We start from the raw sequence: 25,800 nt of genomic DNA, 5'->3' as shown, positions 1-25,800 counted from the left end.
GTTTCTTGTGCTGCGGATGAGGGGTGAGGCACCCTGTTCCCCCAAGGGGGCAGGAGGACCAGCAGCAAGACCAGCATTGCCACCTGTGGGCAGTGGCAGCAGCTGTCAAGTGTGGGCGGCATGACCAGGAGGACCAGCTTCAAATGCAGGAAGAAGACAAACAACCTCCAACGAGCTGTAAGGATAAGTTACCACCTCTCGCCTGGCATCAGTTCTGCCTGCCACCCCTCATATTTCCAAACTCCCCCTCCGCTCCCTACCCCCCCCAATCCACTGACTGACACCTCGCACCCTCCCTACATCCAATTTTTGTACTTATTCCTCAGAAGCCACTGGCACCCACCAGCACAACTCCTTCATGTTCAGGTGCGGTGCCCACACATGCCACCTGCCCAGAGCACCCCACCTGACCCATAAAGCAAGTGGCTCACAATGGCCTCGCTTTGTCACCACAGAAGGACAAGGGAAAATGGGAATGGGTCATGATGGGGGGGCAAATTCTGGAGATTAGAGTCCTCATCACCGATGAGGAATGGGCCCTGGAAATCACGAGGTTGCAGTCCCCGACATCGAGGTAGGTTTGCGCCTAAGAGGTGAGGGTCCACTGTCCCTTCACCCAGATGGCCTGTCTCAAGTGAGTTGTTCATGTCAGACAAAACGATCCTTCGCTCTCACTGACCACATGCCCATTCTCTCACAGGATCTCCAACTGATGGGACCGGGCCATCCAAAGTCACCCTCGCCGTTCAAGAGAACACCTCGGGGGAGAGCTACGAGGAGACCACCAGCAAGACCACAGTCAAAGGGACTGAAATTGATTTTCAGGATACAAACCACAGCAGGGCTCTGTCCTGGGAATGTTTGGTAGAACAGATAGGCTGCACCTGTGGTTGTCCTTGTTATGGATCACCACAATTTTTAATGATGGCTTGAAGGCCTCACAGGTGCAAATCCCCTCACCACACCCTCCCCTCTGGTCCAGGGGCGAGCCCGACCTGGAATGCTTCAGCACTCTGACCAAGCCCAACCTCCCCGAACAGTTTCCCAACCCCTCCAACACTGGGAGAGCAGCTCCAGTGCCTTTGAGCTGCATGCTGCTAAATGGAAAATGACACTAACCTCCTCACGTCCCCGCAGTACCCATTACGCCAACATCCCGTTTTCGAAAAGCAGTACTAAATGATGCTGCCTGACTTCCCACTGGGGAGTCGGATCATTCCCGGGAGGCTGCTGGATTCGACTTCAGACTGAAATGAACGCAAATGGGTGTTAATGATAGTCTCGCCATTTTTAGGCGAGATCCGAGAACTCGGCATCGTGTGCAGGCCGGGTGAATCGCAAAATGGTTCCTGCCTGGTGCAAAGGTCAATTTTGTCCTCTCCCACTATTCACCCAGCATCCCCCATCTGCGCCGGGCACATCGCAGTCACTGCCTCGCACCTGTGGGCCAAGGTTTTCCAGCTCTTCCCACCAGCTATTCCATCACCGCCTCCACCGCCACAAAACACAGTGCCGGGGGATGGAAAATTCCACCTCATGGTGGCGTCTGCAAAGCTTGCAAGGATGATGACAGTGCAGAAAGATCTTGTTTTGGAAGTTAGGAGCAGCAATTCTACTACTAACCCCCTTCTCCCACCCTGTGCCTGGCACACCCCCTGCTATTGCTGGAGATGGAGGCAGCGTCCCTAAATGGGGGTCACGCCGGGGGCTTGGCCCACAGCGTGCACGCTAGGCGTGAACCAGACCTCCATATTTAAATGACTCATTAAATTAATTTAAATAAGCTCAGCCCCTTTAAAACCGGAGTTTCCCGACTTCTGGCAATCATCCAGTTTTGCTGGTGGAAATCACTACTGGTTTTCAAAGACGGAAATTAGTCATGGTGACTACACCAAGGTGCTCGGGAATCATTGGACCCCCAACCGGCCGGGAACAGGACAAGGCCCTGGCACCCTGGCAATGTCAACCTGGCAATGCCAGGATGCCAGGGGCAGTAACATGGGGCGGTGCCAGGGGCAGTCCAGAGAGCAATGCTAGGATGTCAGGGAGTACTGCTAAGGGGCAGGGCTGGGATACATCATGGCCATGAAAGGGGGGAATTGAGGGCATGAAGGGGACCTGAATGGGTCGCATGGAGGGTTGGTGGGCCTGAAAGTGGGGAGTCTGAAGGCATGGACCAGAATGTTTGGGGGGGGGGGGGGGGGGTCTCCTCTGCTCACCCATATCCGGTATTACTTACTTGGATGGGGTGGGGGGGGGGGGGGTTGATGTCGGCGTAGATGGAAGGGGGGCAGGGGTGAATTATTTCGCGATTGGCGGGTGAGCTTTCCCTTCCGGGGTTGGGGCTATTACCATGTCTGCAGTGGGCAGCGATGTCCGCAGTCTGGGGGTGGGGAGACCTTCAATCTTAACTTTGATATCGGGGCACCCTTTAAATGTTGCGCCCTGATCTCTGCGGATTCAATCTTGCTGACGCCTTTAGCTTCCCGCTCCAAAACAAATTACAAACATTTATATAAACATAGTTAGAAGTTATAGTATTAATCACATTTGCTTTGTTTAATTCTTTTATGTACAATAAAGTTTGTTTTTAAAAAGTTAAATTTTGAGACGTAGTTCCAGAAGCACAACATCTGCCTGGGTGACAGATGTTTCCTGGGATCAGGCACCCTCTGACTGTCCGCTCCCTCGCGAAACTCTGCCTCCATCTGATGTGCTGTAACATTTGTGTGGTGCTGACCAGAGGGTTACCCAGGAGCCTGATCATTAAAATAACCCACAGAGGTGATAGTCTCCCAACAGGAGCACGCAGTTCCTGGAATTCTACTCCGGCGACAGCACAGAATAGAGTATCTAGCCCTCGAATTGCATGTCCAGAGGGTGATAGATCTGTCCAACAATATCACATCCAGGATGAAGGAATTAAGCCGCATGAAATCAAGAAAGTGCAAGTGTGGTAGTATGACTAGAGGTATTACGGTAACTAGCAATGCCGAGACACCATTGGTGGAGAAGGCTCACTGCTCATTGGCCCAATGGTATGTAACACTAGTCACCCATTGGCTAGAGTTGCAAGGTAGCTCCGCCCTGTAAGGCAGGGTATAAGAGCCCGTGTGTTCCCCACAGCTTCCTTTCTGTACCTGAGCTGCTGAGGAAACATCTTGTCTATTAAAGCCTTCAGTTCGGACTACAACTTCGCTTCTGTGGATCAGTGCATCAATTTAATAGACAAATTTTAACGGATGGAGCTCCGCATCAAGCCGGAGAGTCTACAACTCAGCCCCCACGCGGCAAACGCAGCAGCAACCTTGAAGAACTGGTTAGCTTGTTTCAATGGCTACCTCGGCACGGCAGAAAGCACATCCATGAGGGAGCAGAAACTACAGATCTTGCACTCGAGAGTGGGCCCGGACATCTACTCGCTCATCGAGGACGCTACAGATTACGATTCCGCAATGGAACTACTCAAAGTACATTATGTCCGCCCAGTGAACCAAGTCTACGCCCAGCACCTACTGGCAACGAGATGGCAGAGCCCTGGTGAGTCACTAGACGATTTCTATCATGCGCTCCTCATGCTAGGGAGAAACTGCAGCTGCCCACAAGTTTCGGCAAACGGACATACTGAACTTTTGATCCGGGACGCTTTTGTTGCGGGTATGCAGTCCCCGCAAATCCGCCAGAGACTGCTCGAAAAGACACTCTGGGCCTCAAGGAAGCATGGGCCCTTGCTGACTCACTGGACGTGGCCTCCCGGAATGCCCGCACCTACGCCCCCAACCGCGCGGTGGCCCCCTGGGCAGCGTGGAAATCCCCCCCCCCAGCGGACTCGGAATCGCCCCAGGCCTGCGCTGCGAGACGCCCCGGCAACCCCGCTGGGCCCCGTTGCTATTTCTGCGGGCAGGCGAAACACCCCCGACAGCGCTGCCCAGCCCGCTCAGCAACGTGTAAGGGGTGCGGCAAGAAGGACCATTTCATGGTAGTCTGCCAGGCCCGGGAGGTTGCTGCAGTTCCGGGCGGTGAGTGCGCATCGCCGCTCCAACCCTCTCCGCAGGCCCCGAGTGGCCCACGAACATCACCAGCTTCCTCCCCCAGTGCCACGTGGGGCCCCCGGGCGCCGCCATCTTGCTCTGCCGATGCCACGTGCGGGGAATCGGCGCCACCATTTTGTCCACCCCCAGCCATGTACGACCAGTGGGCGCCGCCATCTTGGACCGGCTCCAAGGACCCCAGCACGGGTGACCACACACCATCCGAAGACGATTCCGAACTTCTGCCACGTTTGGCATCGGTGACTGTGGACCAGTCTCGACCCCGCACCCTCTCCACAGCAACGACGACAGTATTAATCAAAGGGCACGAGATGTCCTGTCAACTCGACTCTGGGAGCACGGAGAGCATTATACACCCTGACACGGTAAGGCACTGTTCTCTTCCTGTCCACCCCATCAATCAAAAAATCGCCCTGGCCTCTGGCTCCCATTCAGTTGCAATCAAAGGGTATTTTGTCGCGAACCTCACGGTCCAAGGGAGGGAGTTCAAGAACTACAGGCTCTACGTCCTCCGCCACCTCTGCGCAGCCATTCTCCAAGGGTTAGTTTTCCAGTGCAATCTACAAAGTCTAACTTTCAAATTCGGCAGCCCTATACCCCCCCTCACTGTCTGCAGCCTCGCGACCCTGAAGGTCGATCCCCCCTCCCTGTTTGCAAACCTCACCCCGGATTGCAAACCCGTCGCCACTAGGAGCAGATGGTACAGTGCCCAGGATCGGATGTTCATCAGGTCCGAGGTCCAACGGTTCCTGAGGGAAGGGGTCATCGAGACTAGTAACAGCCCCTGGACAGCCCAGGTAGTGGTGGTAAAGACCGGGGAGAATAGGATGGTCATAGACTACAGTCAGGCCATCAACAGGTTTACGCAGCTGGACGCGTACTCTCTCCCCCGCATATCCAACCTGGTAAACAGGATCGCGCAATAAAAGGTCTTCTCCACGATGGACGTCAAGTCCGCCTACCACCAGCTCCCCATCCGCGCGAGTGATCGCAAGTACACTGCTTTCGAGGCAGATGGGCGGCTCTACCACTTTTTAAGGGTTCCTTTTGGTGTCACTAATGGGGTCTCGGTCTTCCAGCAAGAGATGGACCGAATGGTTGACCAATACGGTTTACGGGCAACATTCCCGTATCTCAATAATGTCACCATCTGCGGCCATGACCAGCAGGACCACGACACTAATTTCCAAAAATTCCTCCAGACCGTGAAAATCCTTAACCTAACGTATAACAAGGATAAATGCGTGTTTAGCACCGACCGCCTAGCCATCCTCAGCTACGTAGTGCAAAATGGAGTGATAGACCCCGACCCGGAATGCATGCGCCCCCTTATGGAGTTCCCCCTCCCCCACTGTTCCAAGGCCCTGAAGCGCTGCCACAGGTTCTTCACTTATTACGTTCAGTGGGTCCCCAACTACGCAGACAAAGCCCGTCCTCTCATCCAAACAACTACTTTCCCCCTGTCGACGGAGGCCCGCCAGGCCTTCAGCCGCATCAAAGCAGACATTGCAACGGCCACGATGCGCACCATCAACGAATTCTTCCCCTTCTAAGTCGAGAGCGACGCGTCCGACGTAGCTCTGGCAGCCACCCTCAACCAAGCAGGTGGACCCGTGGCCTTCTTCACGCGTACCCTCCACGCTTCCGAAATTCGCCACTCTTCGGTTGAGAAGGAAGCACAGGCCATAGTAGAAGCTGTGCGACATTGGAGGCATTACCTGGCCGGCAGGAGGTTTACCCTCCTCACGGACCAACGGTCGGTAGTTTTCATGTTTGACAATGCACAGCGGGGCAAGATAAAGAACGATAAGATCTTGCGGTGAAGGATCAAATTATCCACCTATAACTACGAGATCCTGTATCGTCCCGGGAAGCTAAACAAGCCTCCTGAAGCCCTGTCCCATGGCAGATCTGCCAATGCACAAGTGAACCGCCTCCGAGCCCTTCACGAGGACCTCTGCCACCCGGGGGTCACTCGTTTCTTCCATTTCATAAAGACCCGCAACCTGCCCTACTCCATCGAGGAGTCACTAGGAACTGCCACATCTGCGCGGAGTGCAAGCCGCACTTCTACCGTCTGGAGAAAGCGCATCTGATAAAGGCCTCCCGTCCCTTTGAACGCCTCAGCATGGACTTCAAAGGTCCCCTCCCCTCTACCAACCGCAACACGTACCTTCTCAACGTGATTGACGAGTACTCCCGCTTCCCGTTCGCCATCCCCTGCCCCGACATGACCACAACCACCATCATCAAAGCACTCCACAGCACTTTTTCCCTGTTCGGATTCCCCGCCTACATACACAGTGATAGGGGGTCCTCTTTTATGAGTGACAAACTGCGTCAATTCCTGCTTAGCAAAGGCATTGCCTCGAGCAGGACAACCAGTTACAACCCCCGGGGTAATGGACAGATCGAGAGGGAGAACGGAACGGTCTGGAAGACCATCCTACTGATCCTACGGTCCAGGAATCTCCCAGTCCCCCGCTGGCAGGAGGTCCTCCTAGACGCCCTCCACTCCATCCGGTCTCTGCTCTGCACTGCAACTAACCAAACGCCCCATGAACATCTCCTTGTCTTCCCTAGGAAGTCCTCCTCAGGGACCTCACTCCCGGCCCCATCCAGCTCCGGAACCACGTGCGGGCGCACAAGTCAGACCCATTGGTCGAGAAGGTCCAGTTACTCCACGCTAACCCCCAGTACGCATACGTGGAGTACCCCGACGGCTGACAAGACACGGTCTCTCTACGGGACCTGGCACCCGCCAGATCCCCACCCTCGCCACCAGCCCCACCCTCCCTCCCACCGGCGCACCTCACTGTCGCCCCCTGCCCTGGACAACTGTTTTTCCCGCCGGCCCTGCCTGGACCACACCCCCACACCCCCCCCCCCCCCCCCCCCCCAAGGCGCTCTGCAAATACTCCCTTCACTGGCCAGTCAACCGCCCCACCAGCGCCATCAAGAAGTCTGGATGCCCCCTCCCCGGGTCAGCCACCCTCACCAGCGCCATCTAGGGGTGTTGAAGCCACTGCCGGGAATGGATCCATGCTCCCGGAGTCACAGACGCCTGCACCTCCACTGACGTCTCCGCCGAAGCTCCGTCGATCGCAAAGGACAACCAAGGCCCCCGACCGTCTGATTGTTTCACTATGAACCGTATATGGACCTTTTAATGTGCCATTTACATGGCCGATTGTGTAATTGTGAAACTGTATTATGTTTTGTAAATAGTTATGGGCCAGTGGGCAGACACAGTACGAAAGTACCGCAGTACCTCAACAGTCATACTACCAGTATGCTATTCAACCCGGACAGACCACCAGTTATGTTCGGGCGACCAAGTCGCCGCCTCGCCGCCACACCCCCCCCCCCCCCCGCCGGATTCTTTTTCAACGGGGGTGAATGTGGTAGTATGACTAGAGGTATTACGGTAACTAGCAATGCCAACACACCATTGGTGGAGAAGGCTCACTGCTCATTGGCCCAATGGTATGTAACACTAGTCACCCATTGGCTAGAGCTGTAAGGTAGCTCCGCCCTGTAAGGCGGGGTATAAGAGCCCGTGTGTTCCCCACAGCTTCCTTTCTGTACCTGAGCTGCATCAGCAGGTAAAAGTAGTGGCACGACGTTAGTGTCTTCCCTGGAGTCGTGCTCCGGGTGTTCTGAGGGTCTGGATAGGGGAGCTACAACCCCGGATCGCTTTGCCCTGTCTGATGGTGATCCTGCAAAAGACATGGGGCGAGATCTTGGGAAAGACTGGTCTGTGGGAGAGGGGTGAATGACTTGCTATAGGGCACAAGCGTTGCTTTTTTGGTGCATGCTGAACTCCATCACAGCCCCTATCCTCTCCTTGGTCTCCCCCACGAATTTCAGGGCCTATTCCTCATAGGGGGTGTGGACCCGGATATCTGGGATGGCTCCTCCAGTCTCCTGGGCCACTTTCTCCTTAGGGGCACAGAAAGTGCACACTGAAATGCTGAGGTGTGGGTTTTATGAGGGGTTTGTACCTAGTGGCAGGTGTCTGATTGGCTACTGGCCAGAGAGGCCAAGACATCTGTTGGGGGTTCGCGGAGGGTGGGTTGTAAGGGCGATGCAGGCAGGTGGAATGTTGTTAGCCGCTAGGGTATTGGGGAAGATGTGAGCAATGAGGGATGGTAGTGATGCCAGGGGCACAGAGTTAGTTACTCATCTGAGCTGTTGCAAGGAGGTTATTCATCTTCTTACAGCATTGCGTGCCAACCCACCTGCTGAGGCTCACAGCACTGACAGCCTCTGTCTGTTCATCCCAGGTCTTCTTCAGAAGAGAGGGCTTGAGTCTCCATCCCACCCTAGGGAAGAGGGTGTCCCTCCTCTTCTCAACGGCGTCCAGCATCCAGTTGATCTCCAACTCCAGGCTAAAATAGCAGTCTGTGGTAAGTGTAGCACGTGAAGGCTGCTCCAGCTTGTCAGGATGTAAAACGAGAATACCAGCCCAGCCAATTAGATGCCAGTGGGGTCAGGGATCATGGGGGCTGCAATTGGACTGCATGCTGGGCCATTTGCATAACTTGAATTTCTCCTGGCCGGCATTCCCGGAGGGAGCACGCAGTTCCCACGATTCTACTGCGGCGTAGCACAGAATGGAGAATCCAGCTCAAGCATTGCATGTCCAGAGGGTGATAAATCTGTCCAACTGTATCACATCCAGTATGAAGGAATTAAGCCGCATGAAATCAAGAAATAATGGGCCAGAAATTGAAGTGCAGACATCTCACAAGCTATGCCAGTAGTTAGATTTCTTCCCGCACGCTTCAGTGTTAAATCTCAGTGGAAGTGTGAGCTGATAGCAGCATGGTGAGGGCAAAGGGGTATCTGGAATCTGAGTGAATGGTGATGCCCATAGTTTATCTCCTTAACCAATATTGTTTAAGGTCCGAGGAAGAAACACAGGAACAACGGAGAAGGAAATAGGGTGAATTAGAATCAAACACAGTACAGAAATCAGAATAAAAACGAGACAAAGAAAGAGATGAGAGAAACAGAAAAATTAGAATTAAAATTAAAATCAGATTTTAAATCTCCAAGAACAATTCACTGCCTAAAGGAATGAGCCTCCACAATTTAAACTGTTCCTTTTTGGGCCAGAGATATGGACTGGCATTCATTAATAATTAGCATGGGGCGGAGAATCGCCCGGGGCCGGCGTCAATCCTGCCCCCGCCGTGTCTCCAATTCTCCGGCCCCCGAGATTCGGCAGGGGCGGGAATCGCGCCGCACCGGTCGGCGGGCCCCCCGCGGCGATTCTCCAGCCTACGATGGGCTGAAGTCCCGCCACTGAAAGGCCTCTCCCGCCGGCGTGGTTTAAAGCACCTACCTGACCGGCGGGATTGGCGGCGCGGACGGGCTCCAGGGTCCTGGGGGAGCACGGGGCGATCTGACCCTGGGGGGTGCCCTCACAGTGGCCTGGCCCGCGGTCGGGGCCCACCGATCGGCAGGTGGGCCTGTGCCGTGGGGGTACTCTTTTTCTTCCACCTCTGCCATGGCCTTCACCATGGCAGAGGCGGAAGAGACCCCCTCCCCTGCGAATGCGACGGTATGACGTCAGCAGCCGCTGACGCTCCGGCGCATGCGCGGACTTACGCCGGCCGGCGAAGTCCTTTCGGCCCCGGCTGGCGTGGCACCAAAGGCCGTTCACGTCAGCTGGCGGTGTGGGAACCACTCCGGCCCGGGCCTAGCCCCTCAATGTGAGGGCTTGGCCCCTAAAGGTGCGGAGAATTCCACTCCGACACGCCGGGTAGGGGAGAATCCCGGCCATGAGGTTAAAACGATCTATGCATTGCTGGACTTACCTTCGCGGCCAGTTTAATGGGTAATTAACGTGCAAAACCAGCAAATTCTTAAAAATAATGAGAAGCTAAGGTGGAATACTAGGTGTAAAGCAAACAGAGGAGTAGTGAAAATCGATTCTGGAGATGCGCGACTCGGTGTTTGTCTTAATTGCCCGAACAGCTGCCCATTTTACACATTGATATCAGCATGCATCAGTAAAATCCCATTATTTTTCCAGTAAGACTCAATACTCTCAAAGGTAATAGTTTATCAGAAATATACTGAAACAGCTTTACCTTTACTTGAGCATACTAATTATTCAAAGTCTTTAATTGGTCAGCTATACAAAGAACCCAATTTTAAAATAGCCTCTCTGACTTTGTATTGATCATTTGAGCACAAAATTGTTTCTGTATTAATTAAATGCCAGAAAATGGTATATTGCTGCAATACATTTAAACTCTGCTTGAGCCCATAATAATTTAAACTTGCTTCAGGTAATGAAAGCTGTCAAGGACTTTCACAGCTGTGTTTATAAAGTCAGAGATCTCAACATCTAATTCTATTTTTTATGACATTAGGAAGAAACGGTTAAGTTACAATCAGCAACTCCACCCTGATTGGCAATAGTTGGTTCCATTTGTGTAATCATTAATGCACTGAGTTGAGAATGCAAGAGTCCAGGGACAAGCTAAAATTTTAGACATCTTCCATCTAAAAGTTGTAAACCAGTTCTTCTGGTGTAGAATTTAAGAGGATTCCTTAGAAGACTGATGGACTTACCCAACAAAGTCCTTACACCACCATGTCTAATGATATATTGTTGGTGTCTCAACTCCTTCAAATTATAAGAGTACAGCAGACTGCTGCAGCTCAGGTAACCATTAATATATAACATGTATCTGAACATTGATGATAACTTCCATGGCAGTGAAGGTTACCACCCCATGATGCTTCCTTATGGCTTAACATTTACCTGGTCCGATATCATCTGAATATTAACATCACCACTTTGTTGTTCGTATAGGCAATGTAATGAATATAAAGAGCTCTGATCCTCATAACTTGCATTTATATGTTAGACATGGGAGAAAACCCCATCAACCAGTGCTCTTTTGCGCTGTGGGTCTGATGGCAATATTCTGCTTGTAAACATTGATGCTTGTGGCATGCCTAATACATTTAGACTGCAGAATAATGGATGCAGCAAATGACCCATCCTCCTCAGCACACCCCTCCCCCAATCAAAGGCTTAAAAAGGTATGCCATATGGAAACATCATGGGGTGGTAACCTTCACTGCCACGGGAATTATCATCAACGTTCAAGATGTTGTTCACTGGCAACAGCACATGGTACAACTTTGCAATTTGCTTCACAAGAAAAGTTAAGATATGTCTCCTTTGACATGCTCCGAGTGCTCTAGTGGTATTGTCACTGGACTTGTAATCCAGCGATCAAGGGCAATGCTTTGGGGAACTGGATTTGAATGCCACCACGGAAAATGGTGGAATACATATTTAATCAATAAAAATCTGGAATTAACTCTAATGATGACCATAAAACCACTGTGGAAAAAAAAATCTCATCTCGTTCATTAATGTCCTTCTATCTTCCTTACAACTAAAGGGAAATGCCAACCTTACTTTGTCTGGCCTATGTGTTCCTCGAGGTCCATAGCAATGTGCGAGACTTGTAAATACCCTCTGAAATGGCCTGGCAAACAACACAGTTGTATAAAACCACTAGTAAGTCAATAGTAAATAAGTCAATAAGGAATTAAACCGGATAGTTCAGCCAGCACTGACCTATGTATCAGAAATGTGAACCCTGTCAAGTCCTCCTTGCTAAGATCTGGGGATTGTGTGAAAATTGGGTAAACTGTCGCACAGACTAGTCACGCAACAGCCTAATCATACTTACAGATAATGTCCCAGGCATCACAATCATTATCACTAGGTCTGTCCTGTCCCACGGGCAGAACAGAGACAGCAGAGATAATGGCAAAGTGGTATACAGTCGGGAGGTTGGCCATGGAATTATCAACATGAAGTCTGGAACCCGTGAAGTCTCATGGCATCAGCTTAAACATGTGCAAGCTAATTACCACATACCACTTCCCACACACACCCCAACCTGCCACATCAACTTCAGCTGATGAATCAGTGCACATCCATATTGAACACATATTGAAAGTACTCTGGGGTCTTCAATGTCTATCACCAACAGTGGCTTGGTAACACCACCATAAACCAAGTTGGCCAGGTCCTAAGGAACATAGCTGCTCAACTGGGTCTACGACCGGTGGTGAGGGAACCAACAAAGGAGAAAAACATACATCACCTCATGCTCACCAACCTGCCTTCCACAGATGCAACTCTCCATGACAGTTTTGGTAGGAGTCACCAGCACACAATCATTGTGGAGACAAAGTCCCATCTTCACATTGAGGATACCCTCCATCTTCTTTTGTGGTATGATCACTGTGCTAAATGGGATAGAATCAGAACAGATCTAGTAACTCAGGATTGGGCAACCATGAGGCACTGTGAGCCATCAACAGAGGCAGAATAGTACTCAACCACAATCTGGAACCTCATGGCGCGGCAGATCCCCTACTCTATCATTACCACCAAGCCAGGGGATCAATTCTAGCTGCATGATGGATGCAGTATGGCATGCCAGGAGCACACCAGGCATACATAAAAATGAGCTGTCAACTTGGTGAAGTTACAACACTGGACTACTTACATGCCAAACAGCATTAGCAGCAATAAATAAACAGAGCTAAGCGATTCCACAACCCACCAGCTCAGACCGAAAACTCTGCAGTCCTGCCACATCCAGTTGTGAATGGTGGTGGGCAATTAAACAATTCATTGGAGAAGACTCCACAAATATCTTTTAATAATAATCTTTATTAGTGTCATAAGTAGGCTTACTTAACTCTGAAGTTACTGTGAAAAGCCCCTGGTCGCCACACTCCGGCGTCTGTTCAGGTACACAGACGGAGAATTCAGAATGTTCAATTCACCTAACAAGCACACCTTTCTGAACTTTTGGGACACCTGGAGGAAATCCATGCAGACACGGGGAGAATGTGCAGACAGTGACCCAAGCCGGGAATCAAACCCGGGTCTTGGCGCTGTGAAGCAACACTGCTAACCACTGTGCTACTGTGCCGCCCCTCAATGATGGATGAGCCCAACACATTAGTGCAAAAGTTGCAAAAATCTTCAGCTAGAAGGGGTGGCATGGGGTTACAGTGGTTAGCACTCCTGCCCATGGCACCATGGACCCAGTTCGATCCCAGCCCCGGGTCACTGTCCCTGTGGAGTTTGCACGTTCTCTCCCATGTCTGCATGGATTTCACCGCCAAAGCCCAAAGATGTGCAGCGTAGATTGATTGGGCATGCTAAATTGCCCCTTAAAAGAAAATCTTCAGCCAGAAGTGCCAAATAAATGATCCATCGAGGCCTCCTCTGAAGGTTTCCAGCATCACAGATGCCAGTCTTCAGCTAATTCAATTTGCTTCACATGTCATCAAGGATTGGCTGAAAACACTAAATAATGCAACGGGTTTGGGCCTTGACAATATTCTGGCAATAGTACTGAAGACTTGCTCCAGAATCTGCCATGTCCCTAGCTAAGCTGTTCCACGACAGCTACAACACTGGCATTGACCCAGCAATGCAGAAAAGTGCCCAGGTATGTCCTGTACACAAAAAGGACAAATCCAATAAAGCCAATTTCTGCCCATTAGTCTATTCTCAATCATCAGTAAAACGACAAAAGGGGTCATTAACAGTGCAGCATTTGCTTTGCAATAACTTGCTCACTGATGATCAGCGTGGGTTCTGCCAGGGTCACTCAGGTTCAAACCTAAATACAGAATTGATTCAAAAGTGGACAAAAGAGCAGAACTCCAGAGGTGAAAAGAGGGTGACTTCCCCAGACATCAGGGTAGCATTTGACAGAGTGGGGCATCAAGCAGCCCTAGCAAAATTAGAGTCAATCAATTAGAGTCAATGGGAATTAGTGGGGGAAAACTCTCCACTGGGTGGAGTCATACCTAACACAAAGGAAGCTGATTGTGGTAGTTGGTGTTCAATCGCCCAGCTCCAGGGCATCATTTTCAGAGTTCCACAGAGTAGTGTCCTCGGCTCAACCATCTTCAGCAGCTACATCAATGACTTTCCTTGTGGGGATGTTTACATTATTGTTCAGCACCATTCACAAGTTCACAGATTCATGTCCAAATGTAGCAAGACCTGGACAATATGCACGGTTGGTTGACAAGTGGCAATTAACACTCATGCCACACAAATGCCAGGCAATGACCATCTCCAATAAAAAATAATCTAATCATCGCCTCTTGACATTCAACGGCATTACTAGCATTGAATCTCCCACCGTCAACATCCTGAGGGCTACCATTGACTAGAAACTGAACTGGGTTAGCCATATGAATACAGTGGCTACAAAAGCAGGACAAAGGCAAGGACTACTGCAGTGAGTAAATATCTTCCTGACTCACCAAAGCCTGTCCACTATCTACAAGGCACAAGTCACGAGTGTGAGGGAGTTCTCTCCTCTTGTCTGGGTAAATGCAGTTCCAACAGCACTCAAGAAACTGGACACCATCCACGACAAAGCACCACGATGATTGGTTAAATATTCTCATATACTGTACATGACGGAACCTCAATCAATAGTAATGATTAGACATGGATAACAGGGTCAGGTCAACTCCACCTCCACGTGCGCAAGGCTCAGCCTGACGCAACTAAAAGTGGTACATAGAGCCCACTTAACGAGAAACCGTATGAGTAGGTTCTTCCCGGAGGTGGAGGACAAATGTGAGCGGTGCCAGAGAGGCCCGGCCAACCACGCCCACATGTTCTGGTCTTGCCCCAGACTTGTGGAGTACTGGACAGCCTTCTTCGAGGCAATGTCCAAAGTGGTGGGGGTGAGGATGGAGCCATGCCCGATAGTGGCGGTCTTCGGGGTTTCAGACCAGCCAGATCTATTCCTGGGGAGGAGGGCGGACGCCCTTGCCTTTGCCTCCCTGATTGCCCGCCGTAGAATCCTGTTTGGCTGGCGGTCAGCAGCACCACCCAGAGCTGCAGACTGGCTGTCCGACCTCTCGGAATCTCTCCAAATGGAGAAAATCAAATTCGCCATCCGAGGGTCGGACGACGGCTTCCACAGAACGTGGGAGCCATTCATGCAACTGTTCCGGGACCTGTTTGTGGCCAACGTACATGAGGAAGAATAGTCGGGTGGCCAAGAACCAGGGGAAAATGGGCGGGAATCGGGGGAAGGTAGCCGGGGGGGGGGGGGGGGGGGGCTACGGGCTCGGTATGGGGGTTTGATGGCAAGCCAAGGCCCAAAACCAAACTATAAATAAATGCCTATAAACATGTGCCTCGGCCATATTGGGGAATGTAAAATATGTATGCTGGCTAAAGGGGGCGGCCACAATTATTGTTATGAAGATGCTTACCTGTAAATATTCATGTAAAAAAATTTTGTGTTTTCCTTTTTTTTTCTCTCTCTCTAATAACTTGTAATTTGTCATATATGAAATATGAAAACTCAATAAAAAACATTTATAAAAAAAAAGACATGGATAACTAGGAATAAATGATTAGTATATGCTAATTTCTTGTAATCAAATCTCAAATTATGACTGTCTGTACTATCCTTGAATCTGTTCTCTCTGGGTTCCCAATTTGGAATGCTAATAGCCCTTGCTATAGCTTTTAATAAAGGACTAGATTTTTACTCCAAGACTCTTCTACTGGTTTCTCATGAGTGGACAAGTGAAGCACACTAAAGTCAGATAGCTATACTTTTCTCCACAACAAACACTACGCTGCTGTTCTATCAATGTCATATTATAGTAATAGATTCATCCGATTCCTTTCATAGATTGGGCACAATCCAATGGCTATTAGAACTCTCACGCATTAATCTGCTGCTGAAAGATTCTGCATTTCTGAAAATTCTGAATATTTTTCATTTCTCAAAAATTAATTTGCAAAACTGCAAAATCTAAGTTTCCAGATTTTTCCCAAATCTAATGTCTGCCCTAAATCAGGTTTCCATATGCTTGCTTCATTGACGACAAACATGTTATTTCACAAAATCTCCCCCTGCAATAATACCAGCTTTTTTGGGCAGCAGGCCTGTCTTTCTTAAGGTACAACAGAAGCTCCTGAGATCTGTCAATGCATTCACAATCCCACAAAAAAAGTATGACAATCACTATTCTAGAATGCCTGCTTTAATTTGTGTTCTGCTTTATTTATCTTTGACCAACTGCCTCCTTTTGCATAACCGAACAGGTGCCGGAATGTGGCGACTAGGGGCTTTTCACAGTAACTTCATTTGAAGCCTACTTGTGACAATTAGCGATTTTCATTTCATTTCCATAGTCCCAGCAGTGGCAGCAGTCAATAATTCTACTTTCTGTCAGTTGCCGGTTATGTCTATCTCAATATTTTCAAAAACAGGGGTTGAAGAGAGCAATCTCGTGAGCCCAGGAGGTATTACTTTGGTTTCCTGTGTAGTAAAGCCACTACAGAGGATTGCCATAAAACAAAGGAGTCATAACTGCTACCCAGGAAGCAAGCATTCATTTGTAAAATCCATTTTCATGGTCACTAGCCATTCATTGGATGAAGTTCTTGTGGCTCAGGAAGAACATAGTGCTATTCGCAGGAGTCCCAGAAGACCATGTACCTTTATTTTGGGTAATCTTGTGAGGGGAAAAAAATAAATCTAGTGCTTTCATTCTGCTGTCAGTTTCTTGTGAAAATGAGAAACTTGCCTTTCTTGTCACTGCCTTCCTGTAAAACAAAGCTTAAAAATGTAATTGTCCTTAAATATTCCCACAGAAGTGTGCTGGGATTTGAACACACAACTGCATGGGCAAGCACTGCCTCACCTCTTGGGTAAATTAACCTGCCTTACACCTTTCTCTCATCCTCTTCTCACTCCTCCAAATCACAAAATTGGATACTCACCTCCAGAATTTTAATTGTACGGGAATCATGAAAGAGAAAGCCAAATAAACTAGAAATGAACATTTTGTGCCTCATGCCCAAGGATAAATTCCATTTCTCTGCATGCTAGAATTCAAACAGATGTTTTGCATTTAAAGGCCGAATTATTTGCTCAGAATTTGCATGCCTTTGCATGGTTCATTCTTAGCAAGAAAACTAAGGAAATATTGCACTCACGTTTACCAATGTGATTTTAATTATATAAAAAAACTCTCACGCATTTCAATTCAGCATCACAAGCTTCAGCAACTGAAAATGTTACTCCTCTGTTTTGCACACTTTCAAATGTATTTAACCATTCCTCCTGAACGTACATTAACGAAGCTCACACTAGGTTTTGAAAATTTAACTTATTGATTGTTACTTTGAAACCATGTGCTTTTAGAAAACAATACAGTCAAATTCTGGAAACATCCATCTTCACTGCAATTTATGAACGCAAGAGTTAGGAGTGGAAATAGGCTATTTGGATCCATGAGCTTGCTCTGCCATTCAATAAGATCATGGCTAATCTGATTGTGGCCTCACGCAACCAAATACCCTCATATAGGAACAACAACAGAAAATGCTGAAAATATGGGCAATGTTGCCATAGTGGTAATGATACTAGATTGGTAATCTAGAAGTTCAGGGCTAATGTTCTGGGGATACCCAGATACATGGTAACTAGTGGAATTTAAATTCAATTAATGAAATCTAAAATTGAAAGCTAGTCTTAGTTTCGTCGCCCCATTACTATAACTGATGGTTGTAAAAACCCACCTGGTTTACTGTGTCCTTTAGGAAAGGAAATCTGCCACCCTTACCTGTTCTGGCCTACATATGAATTCGAACCCACAGCTATGTGGTTGATTCCAAAAGGCAAAGAAAGTCAATCAGTTCAAGGACAATTAGGGATGGGCAACAAATGCTGGCCTTGCCAGCAACACACACTTCCATGAAAGAATAAATAACTCAGTAGGTCAGGCAGCATCTGTGGACAAAGAAAGAGAGTTAATGTTTCAGGTCGGTGACCTTTCACTTGACAAGTTAAAGGTGTCATTGTTTTTAAACAAAGGGTGGGTGGAACAAGGACAAAAGGAAAGTCTGTGATACAGTGGAAGACAGAAGAGCTTGAATGACAATGCTCAAACGTGGTCTCCTTTACATTGGGGAGACCAAAGACAGATTGGGTGACAGCTTTGCAGAATACCTCTGATTGTTAAGTAATGGGTTAAGAGACATTGCAATTAGTTGTCTCATTTATGTTAAATGTTCAATGATTGTCTCATTTATGTTAAGTGTTCAATGATTGACACTGATATGTAAAGGGCTTCAGGTGGACTCTGGAGCTTGTGATGATCTGTAGAGTTCTGTGCAGAGTGAGTTTGAACCATTAAAGGTGTGTTGGTGAAAAAGGAGCTGAACTCTTGCCTCTTCATACCACAGCATCTAACACATCTAACACTGATCAGTCCACAAGCACGCCTCTGAGTTTCTACTGGCCTGTCATTTTAATTCTCCATCTTGCTCTCAAGCTGACATATGTCCTTGGCCTGCTGCACTGTTCTAGTGAAGAGCAAAGTAAGCTTGAGGAACAGCACCTCATCTGTCAATTAGATGCAGTCTTCCAGACTCATCAATTGAACAACTTCAAACCGTAAACTTTGTTTCCCCATTTTGTTTCTTTTTCTTTGCATGTTTTGGTTTCTCTCTGATTTTTGCTTTCTGACAGTAGCTCACTCGACCTAGGAACATCTTTTGTTTCTTTTCTTGCCCCATCACCATTCCCTTTAGCCCTGTAAGCTTCTTCTGCCATTTAATCTCTCCTGTCTTTCACTCTATCACAGACCTTCATTTGTCCTTGCCCCACCTACCTCTTGTTCAAAATCCCAGTTCTGATGAAAGGTCATTGACCTGAAATGTTGACTCTCTCTGCACAGCCCTCCACAACACTGCTGCTGAAACAGGTCGAGAAAGCTGATCCTTTCCCTACATTTACTCTCATGAAAATTGTCCCTTCTTCTGTTTCCTCCCCTCGGCCAACACCTCTGTGGCACTCTGCTGCGTTCTTCTAAATGGGCTGCTCCTCTTCCCTGGTGGTCCGAACCAGAGAATTACCGGGCCTGTGCCCTCAAAGTGTGGTCTGTTCAGTCAAATAGACTTGGCAGGTTATGCTCTGCACAGACACCCAAAATTTACACCACTACCACTTATTCTGAGGGTTATTTCAGAACAAAGATTCGTTCATGTCAGGTCTCTTGCTCTGCAAGGACTTTTCTCTGCTACTTCCCCACTTTATAATGACTGATGTCAACGCGGTTCAACTACCTCAGCTGAATTGCCGAGGTGCTAGCACAGTATACAGTCATTTACCGTTCAAAATATTTCATTGCAATCAAAGAATATGGGCTTAATGCCTTTAATCACTCGAACAGGCTACCAACCACTGCCAGGCAGGTAATAGCCCATATCTAGCAACGGTCCACGGAAGCAGAAGAGGTGAAGGAGACAGCAATGCATCAGGGAGCCAACCAAGCATTCAACAATCTAAGCTTCCTTGTATCTCTGAAAAACTGCCGTAGTTGGGAACAGGATGGGCATCCTGCTGTGGGAACAGCAGGAGTTGTAAACTAAATTAAAAGGCTAAATTAAAACTAAATATCAAGGGTGATAATCCCTAGATTATTGCCCAAACCACATGCAAATTGGTATGGATAGATTAGACGAATTAACACATGGCTAAAGGACTGGTATTGGAAAGAGATTCCTTTTCATGGGACACTGACATAGTGCCCAGACAGAAAATGGGTGGACAATCAGACGTGCTGCACCTAAACATCGATCAAGGCCAGTGGCCTAATGGATAGGATAAACAGGGAGTTGGCAAAGGCTTACTGCTAGTATCGGCGAGGTTAGCATGGACAACCTGCAAGAAATAAAACAAGTCTAAAAATAAACTGTAATGATGCATGTTCACAGACTTATTAATAAATATAGTTTGTGTTTCTAATTAAGAAAACCTGTGATCCTCTTCTGCTTTGTTGCGCTTAAAGGAACAATCACCACATAAACAAACAGGAAAGGCCATCACAGGATGGACAAAACTAAGGGAGGTCTTAAATGACCAGGGAATAAATAATGTTATGTGCAATATATAAAATATGGTTAAAAATAAAGTGAGAGAACATGGGGAGAAGGCCAGCAGAATGCTTGCACAGCAGCTTAGGAAGAGGGAGGCAGCTAGGGAGATAGGGAAAGTAAAGGACGGTGAGGGGAACCTGGTCGGTGATTCGGTAGGGGTGAATAAGGCATTTAGAGATTTTTACAGCAGGCTGTACAGGTCGGAACCCCCTACGGGGCCCGAGGGGATGAGGCGCTTCTTGGAGGGGCTGAATTTCCCAACGGTGGACGGAGAGCAGGTAGAAGGGCTGAGGGCGCCAATTGGGCGGGAAGAGGTAGTGGAGGGCTTGAAGGCCATGCAGGCGGGTAAGGCCCCGGGACCGGACGGGTACCCAGTGGAGTTTTATTAAAGGTTCTCGGGATACTGGGGCCAGTGTTGTTGAGGATGTTTAATGAGGCAGGGTAAAGAGGGGAGCTGACCTCGGCGATGTCACAGGCAATGCTTTCGCTGATTCTTAAGCGGGACAAGAACCCGGAGCTGTGTGGGTCCTACAGGCCAAACTCCCTCTGAATGTGGATGCCAAGTTGCTGGCCAGAATCTTGTCCTCCCGGATTGAGGACTGTGTTCCGGATGTTATTGGGGAGGACCAGACGGGGTTTGTTAAGGGTAGGCAGTTGGTGGCCAATGTAAGAAGACTGCTAAATGTGATCATGATGCCCCCGGAAGGGAGGGAGGTGAGGTAGTGGTCGCAATGAATGCAAAAAAGGCCTTTGATCGGGTAGAATGGGATTATCTGTGGGAGGTACTGGAACGGTTCGGATTCGGGCGGAGCTTTATTGACTGGGTCAGGTTACTGTATCAGGCTCCTGTGGAAAGTGTGCAGACGAATAGGACAACTTCGGACTACTTTAGACTGCACTGGGGGACGAGACAGGGGTGCCCCCTCTCCCCACTGTTGTTTGCTCTGGCTATAGTGGCGTTGGCAATTGATCTGAGAGCTTTAATGGGCTGGGGGGGGGGGGGGGGGGGGGGGAGGGGGGGCGCACAGGTTTTCGCTTTGAGTGGATGACCTGCATCTGTACATTTCGGACCCAGTGGAGGGGATGGAGGAAATCATGAAGATTTTAAGGGAATTCGGCCGGTTTTCAGGGTATAAGTTAAACATGAATAAGAGTGAGATATTTGTGGTTCAGGCGAGGGGACAGGAGGGGCAACTGGGGGAGCTGCAGTTTAGGTCAGTAGGGGACAGTTTCAGGTACCTGGGCATCCATGTGGCACGGGAATTGGACCAGCTGCATAAATTGAATCTGGCCAGGCTAGTGGACCAAATGAAGGACAATGTCCGGAGATGGGACGCGCTCCCGTTGTCGCTGGCCGGGAGCGTACAAACGGTGAAAATGACGGTCCTCCCGAGGTTCCTATTTGTATTTCAATGTCTCCCCATTTTTATTCTGCGGTCCTTTTTTAAGCGGGTCAACAGGGTGATCACGGGTTTCGTCTGGGCGGGCAAGACCCCGCGGGTAAGGAAGGTAATGCTCGAGCGGAGCCAGGGAGAGGGCGGGCTGGCGCTGCCAAATTTCAGCAACTACTACTGGGTGGCTAACATAGCCATGATCATTAAGTGGGTGGTGGGGGTGGGGTCGGTGTGGGTGCAGATGGAGGTGGATTCTTGTAAGGGCACCAGTTTGGGGGCGTTGGTAACTGCGCCCCTGCTGCTCCCGCAGGCGCGGTACTCCACCAGTCCCGTGGTGGAGGCAGCCTTGAGAGTCTGGAGACAGTGGAGGCGGCATGTGGGAGCATCGGTCTGGGCCCCAATTTGTGATAACCACCGGTTTGCCCTGGGGAGTATGGATGAGTGGTTCCGGGTATGGCGGAGAGCGGGGATTGAGAGGATGGGGGATGTGTTCACAGAGGGGAGCTTTCCGAGTATGAGGGTGCTGGTGGAGAAGTTTGGGCTGGTGAGGGGACACAAATTCAGATATTTGCAGGTGCGGGACTTCCTTCGTAAACAGGTGGCAACCGTCCCGCTCCTACCGCTGAGGGGGATTCAGGATAGAGTAATTTCCAGAGGGTGGGTAGGGGAGAGCGTCTCGGACATATATAAGGAGCTTATGGGGTCGGAGGAGATGCAGACCGAGGAGCTGAAGCGCAAGTGGGAAGAGGTGCTGGGAGGTGAGATAGAGGATGGCCTATGGGCAGACACATTGAGTAGAGTCAACGCGTCTGCAACATGTACCAGGCTCAGCCTGATACAATTTAAGGTTGTTCACCGGGCTCACATGACAGTGGCCCAGATGAGCAGATTCTTTGGGGTGGAGGACAGGTGCGTAAAATGTGCGGGAGGACCGGCGAACCGTGTCCACATGTTTTGGACGTGTCCAAAACTTAGAGGATTTTGGCAGGGGTTTGCGGACTCACGTCCAAGATTTTAAAATCAAGGGTGGCGCTGGGTCCAGAGGTGGCGCTTTTCGGGGTGTCGGAGAGGATCAGGGAATCCAGGAGGAGAAAGAGGCAGAAGTTATGGCCTTTGCTTCCCTGGTAGCTCGGAGACGAATACTTTTGGCATGGAGGGACTCAAAGCCCCCGAAGTCGGAGACCTGGCTATTGGACATGGCCAGCTTTCTCTGTATGGAGAAAATTAAGTTTGCCTTGAGAGGTTCATTGTTAGGGTTCACCCGGAGGTGGCAACCATTAGTCGACTTCCTTGTGAAAAATTAATCGTCAGCAGACCCGGGGTGGGGGGGTGGGGGGGGGTGGTGTAGTCTAGGTTAGAGTAGGGGGTAATAAGGGTGGGACCTGTACGAAAGATTAACGGTTTTTGCACTATGTTTATGGTTTCATGTATCTTGTCTATTTTGTTGTTATTTCTATACCAAAAATACCTCACTTAAATGTTTATTAAAAAAAAATAAAGTGAGAGGAAATTCAATTAAAAATAAGTCAATCTGTCTGTATAGCAATGCAAATAGCATTCATATTAAAACAAGAGAACAGGAGATAATAATACATAATCAAGACCTAGAGTGGCAGGAATTACTGAGATATGACTGCAGAAAAATTAGAATTGGAAATTAAGCATTTCAATATACAACATGTTCAGAAAAGATAGAGAAGGAAAAGAGGTGGAGTGGCTGTTCTTCCTCAAGATAACAGTAGCAATAGGAAAAAAGTGACAGCTATCATTACATGAGAAATAGAATGTTGTTTATGCAATGTAATACAGTACAGTAGGTTGGAGGAAGTATGTGTGAAACATCTTACCCAGGAGTAAAACAGCAAAATACTTGCACTTTTCCAACTTGGCATTCCATACTCCTAATATTATGGTTACAAGAATATAACATTCTTGTTTCTTCATTAAAGAATTACATCATAACAGCACCACTTTTTATGCTACTTTCATATATTGTAAAGTTCTGTTGCAACCAGGCTTAAGAACAAGACGTCTTTCTTGGGATCTTAGGTTTAGTACAAGGTTTGTTTTGGTTTGATATGCTAATGAAGGTAGCTGGGCAACCATTGTGCACCAACATAATCTGATGTCTCTCTTTACAGCAGACAGATTTTTAAAAACTATTGTAAATGCTATCTTCATGCCTCGATATATTAATTGCAGCCACGGCACTTAAAAAGTCTGTGTTATTTTCTGATGTATAAAGCCCTGAACTGCAGAGTTGAGTTCAAAACTGTGTTGATTTTGACAGTACCATTACATTTTTTGCAATAGTTCACTTCAAAAAAAAGGGAAGCTTAAAACTGGGTGGAAAGATATCCTCAGTACGGTTGAACGCTGGAAAGTCAACTAAAGGACCTTTGTAACACAAGCTGGTATTTAATGTATCAAAATATTGCAATAGGAGTGTTGATTGGATAGTGTGCTTTAAATCTAAAAAGGAACAAGCACCAAGTTATATCAGTGAGGATAATTTAAGATCTTAAGAATCTTATTCAAAATCCTCCTCCTCCTTCAGGTCGCCGGCGACCATGGACTTCCATTAGATTGGTCCATGATTATGCTTAGTAAAGTAGTGCAGGGGTTTGCAAATGCCTTCCTCAGTATGACTGACCAGGACTCTCGAGCTCTTACCATCTTCCATCAAGCATATTGAAAGGATTTACAGGCTGATAATCAACCAGTGTAGCCAATTAATGAACACCTTCCACGATCATCAAGTCCTGAAGTGAGACTTGAATCAAGAACTTCGGGCCCAGAAGAAGGGATGCTACTCATTGTTCAACAAGATCCCTCTTATTCAAAATTGATTTACTATTAATCACTACACTCCAATATCTGTATTTATCGCTTTCTTCTGCCAAACTATATTGCTTAATGCATGTATAGATATCAATTATTTTTTCATATATTATCCTGGTACTGTGTTTGATATTTCCACCATTCAAAAACAATTAGGGGCTTAAATTCAATGTGTAGCATACACACTTGATTTAATTGTTGAATAAAGGATCCTTTAAGGACTTAATAGAAATGTTATTTGAAAGATCCTAGACAGAAGATTTCAATGTCCCAAACTGTTAATAATCATATATAAAAAGATGTAAAGCAAGTATCGGCTATTGCAAAAGATAAATCCACAGTTAATTAGATCAAAAATTGCTTTAATTCATAAAAGTTAATTTTGTATATTCAAACATACAGGGGGAATAAAGTAAATAAAAATATTCGCAAAGCAGGAAAATAAGGGGCCTTCAATTTAAATAATTGAACAGGACATCTGGTGCTTTTACCAATAGGAATGGTTGAGGAACATACCACTGGATAAATGTCTGAAGCAAAGGAAGATACAATCTATTTCCTTCTTATAAAATATGCAGTGATATTTTCCTCAATCATTCCCAGTGGAAAAGATGTCACACTCCAGCAAAAACCTCCACATGAAGAGATTTGTCATAACCTCACTTTTCAATCAGTGAGGACATCAAATTGATGACTTCTTGTCGCTAACTTCCTAACAGGAGAAAATTGGCTTTTCCTGTTCACTCTGAAAAACCTTTAGTATTCTTAAAATCATTTATTAAATCTCCTCTTAGTTTTCACTGCTTAAATTGAAATGGCCATAGTATTTCATGTCACTCCTTGCAACTATAATTTACCAATTTTGTTTATGGATATCACTAGCAATACCAAATCCTGATATTACCCTGGTAAATCTATACTGTACCCTCTATAATAGGTGCCCAAATGTGTATGCATAGTATTCAATGTTAGAGAAATGAACAAACTGTACATCGTACCTCACAACCACTATGGATCCAGCCTATTGGATGAGCATGGAGTTACTCAAGACAATGTCCAAAAAGGGATAATGCCTAGACTTCAATATATAGCAATGATTAATTCTCATTAGAGCGAGTGAAAGTGGGATAAAGCAAAACACAAATGAACCTTAGTACAAAGTCCTTCTTGGGTTACTTTTAAAATTAACACATTTTGCCTAGAGAGTAAAAAGTAGTGAATGAGTGGAGATATTGATCAGCCTCAACTTTAAAAGAAAGCTTTTCAATGAAAAGTTAAACTTAAAAATACTGTAAACGTTTGAAGAGTTTTTGAGCAGCCTCAGTTTGCAGAAGCGTGTTCCAAAATCCCATTACACAATCATCTTATTGGTCAGTCAAGTTCATACCACACAACTCCAGCTAAAACTTAGAAATTTACACAATTGTTTCAAAATATGTTCTGCAAACTGATTCAGTGCTATAACTTTTCAATTCAGAACAATGCGTAAGTATTATAGAAAAAGAGTACGTGTCAA

The 25,800-nt window shown here is 47.7% G+C and overlaps 1 protein-coding gene across 3 annotated transcripts in view; it reads right to left on the bottom strand.

The window, feature by feature from the left end:
• adcy2a (adenylate cyclase 2a) overlaps window positions 1–25,800 on the bottom strand; it is an 840,666-nt gene that overhangs the window by 811,185 nt on the left and 3,681 nt on the right. Inside the window, exon 1 of one of the 3 annotated variants that reach the window (XM_038797204.1) lies at window positions 17,733–17,833. The exons of the other annotated variants lie outside the window; for them this stretch is intronic. The gene's annotated coding sequence lies outside the window, so the exon portion shown is untranslated. Of the gene's footprint in view, window positions 1–17,732; window positions 17,834–25,800 lie in introns of those variants that run through there. 3 annotated transcript variants of the gene reach the window in all.

Source organism: Scyliorhinus canicula, chromosome 5, assembly GCF_902713615.1.
Source record: "Scyliorhinus canicula chromosome 5, sScyCan1.1, whole genome shotgun sequence".
In the NCBI taxonomy this organism is placed as follows: domain Eukaryota; kingdom Metazoa; phylum Chordata; class Chondrichthyes; order Carcharhiniformes; family Scyliorhinidae; genus Scyliorhinus; species Scyliorhinus canicula.
Note: the sequence above shows the minus strand (reverse complement) of the source record. Positions and strands in the feature narration are given on the sequence as shown.